The sequence below is a fragment of the Miniopterus schreibersii genome, assembly GCF_964146895.1.
Source record: "Miniopterus schreibersii genome assembly, chromosome: X".
Lineage (NCBI taxonomy): Eukaryota > Metazoa > Chordata > Mammalia > Chiroptera > Miniopteridae > Miniopterus > Miniopterus schreibersii.
Window position 1 is genome coordinate 55,101,728 of NC_138104.1, and position 3,238 is coordinate 55,104,965.

A 3,238-nucleotide genomic window follows, 5' to 3' on the forward strand; every position below is an offset into this window, starting at 1 on the left:
TACTGCTGTGTACATAAGGGTGCATAAATTCTTTTTGATACATGTTTCAAGTTTCTTAGGATATATTCCTAGAAGTAGGATCACTGGGTCAAAAGGCAGTTCCATTTTTAACCTTTTGAGGAACCTCCATACTGTTTTCCACAGTGGCTGCACCAGTCTGCATTCCCACCAGCAATGAACCAGGGTTCCCCTTTCTCCACATCCTCACTAGCATGTGTCCTTTGTTGATTTGTTGATGGTAGCCATTCTGACAGGTGTGAAGTGATACCTCATTGTGGTTTTAATTTGCATCTCTCTGGTGATTAGCGAAGTTGAGCATTTTTTCATATGTCTTGGCCATCTGTTTGTCCTCTTTGGAGAAGTGTCTATTCAGGTCCTTAACCCATTTTAATTGGATTATTTGTCTTCCTCTTATTGAGTTGTAAGAGCTCTTTATATATTTTGGAAATTAGCCCCTTATTAGATGTATACTTGGCAAATATGTTCTCTCATACCATGGGGTTCCTTTGTATTTTAAGGCTGATTTTTTTTCTGTGCAGAAGCTTTTTAGTTTGATGTAGTCCCATTTGTTTATTTTTTCCTTTGTTTCTCTTGCTCTAGGAGATATATCTGTGAAAATTCTACTACGTGAGATGTCTGTGACTTTACTGCTTTTGTTTTCTTCCACGATTTTCAGGGACTACTTTTTTTTTTTTAGTTTTGAAGAATAAGAACTATCTCAAACCACTTTTCTCCTTGCTTATTACATTCTGTCCCTATAGTAGTCCTCTTTCTGTTTCTTGAACACTCCAAACTTGTTTCTATCTCAGGGTCTTTACACTTGCTCTTGCCTCTGCCTGGTACAGCACTCCTCAACATTGACTTTTATGTGGTTGGTTCCTACTCATCATATAGCTCTCAATCCAAATATGACCTTCCCAGAGAGGCCTGGTTCACCAATCTAGCTACACACACTCTAGTCTCTTTTTCTTTATCACTTCAGTCTTTTGTATTTTCTTCACATATCATGGTGAAGCTTGTCATGATTTTCTTATTTATCTACTTTCTTATCTATTATCAGTCTTCCCCCACTGGAATGTTAGTTCTATGAAAATAAGGACTTTATCTTTCTTATTCATTGCTAGGTCTAAGGAACTTGAATTGTGCCTGAAGCATAGTGGATACATGTTTAATGGAAAGTTTGGCAAATGATTTAGCCCTCACATTTAGGACAGAAGGGAGGTAGTGTATTTTCAAAGTTACTGGATCTCACCTTCATTTTCTAACATTTTTACCCTTCTATGCACCTTCCAAAAAGTGACTCTTACGCAGGAGCTGTGTTTCCAGGGATAAATTAGCAAAAGAATGGGGGTGGTACTTCCAGATGTTATTATTATTGTTTCAGTTACTATTATGAATATTATTATTAGATACAAGATACCTCTAAGAAGCCACTCTCCAATCTTGGGACACTTTTAGGTGTTAAGGTTAAAGGTGATCTCCTACATCTTTGGTTATTTCTATACCTCGTCTGTAGTTTGAAAGGTAAAAGTAAAAAATAGCATCTTGCTGTATATAATGGTAGTGATGAATATCACAAGATATTTTATCAAGTAGGGCCCTTAGAAAATTGAACCCAAACCTTTATTGTAAAGATAGGAAAACTGAAGTCCAGTAAGGAGAAATGTTTACCCAAGATTACATTGCAACTTACAGGTATAGCAGGATTCAGAAGTCACTGTTCCAAATCCCAGCTATGAAAAGACACAGTTTGAGAGGCTCAGTTCTCAGGACCAAAAGAAATGAGGGTTGGTGGGATGAGTAGAAAAGGTAAAGGGATTTAGAAGTAGAAATTTGTTGTTACAGAATAGTCATGGGATGTAAAGTACAACATAGGGAATATAGTCAATAATATTGTAATAAGTATAGAGTGGAACCTCAGTTCTCAAACTTAATTCATTCCAGAAGGCTGTTCAAGAAAAAATTTATTTAAAAAACGAATCATTTTTTCCCCAGAATAAATAATGTAAATTAAATTCATGTGTACCAGACCCCCAAATGATTCCTTGTTTTAACCTTTCTCAGTTGCCTGTGATCGTTTCATGAGCAGTTTCACACTTTTAACAACACCAGCATTCTTGATGGCCTCTTTATGTTTTAAAATCTTGCTAACAGTCAATTTCACCATGCCATATTTGGTAGCCAGATCAGACACACGAACACCTCTATCATACTTTGCAATTATTTCTTTTTAAAGCTCTATTATTGTTCTCACAACTTTCCTTTTCACTTTGCTGCTATTGCTAACCATCTTAAGACCCATGATGACTTACTGTACATTTTTAATAGTAATAAACAGCAACAAAAAAGAAAAAGAAAATCAAAAATATTCACAGCACAATTTCCTGAGATGTTTAAAAACATGAGCTTTAGCATAAACAGACTTATACTCACAAATTCTCTCTTTTGTTTAACACTTGAGAGACATGTGACTAATCATGCAGGTATCAGCGTGAAAAGGTTATGAGGTGTAGAACCGAAGTTTTGTTTGACAACAGAAACATTTTTTCCATGAACAACTTGGTGGAGGACAAAATTGTTTGAGATGGGAGACATTCAAGAACCAAGGTTTGACTGTATATGGTGTCAGATGGGTACTAGATTCATTGAGGTGATCACTTCATAAATGACATAAATGTTTAATCATGGGGTGGTACACCTGAAACTAATATAATATTGTATGTCAACTGTCATTTTAAAGGAAAAAATAGAAATGAGATGATGTCTTTTCTCTTTCTTCCTCCAGCTTTTCTTACTGGAATTTTAGTGAAATTACCCGAACGAAAAGGCAGTCTAGAAAGCCTCCAAATGAAATTTCTTTTCCAAACAGGCACTGTGGTACTGCTTAGCTTACCTTGCTTTCTACCTGCCTTACTGTTTTCTCTCTTAGTTCTCAAGGACTGTTTTTTATTTTTTCTTCTAAGTTACAAGGCTCCATCTACCTCACAACCTCAACAAAAAGAGACTTTGGGGAAACATGAATACTGTCTTTAAATATCTAAAAAGTTGGAATAAGGAAGAGTGATTACACAAATTGTGTGTGGCCTTAGAGAGTTGAAGTAAAGCCACAGGCATGAAGTCACTGGAAAGCCGGTTTCGACTCAGTGCAGAGCTGAACCATCTCAAGTTTGCAGTAGAATAGGCAGCCTTGGTATGCCAGCTCCTCTCCATGGAGGGCTGATAGCTGAGGCTGGGAAAC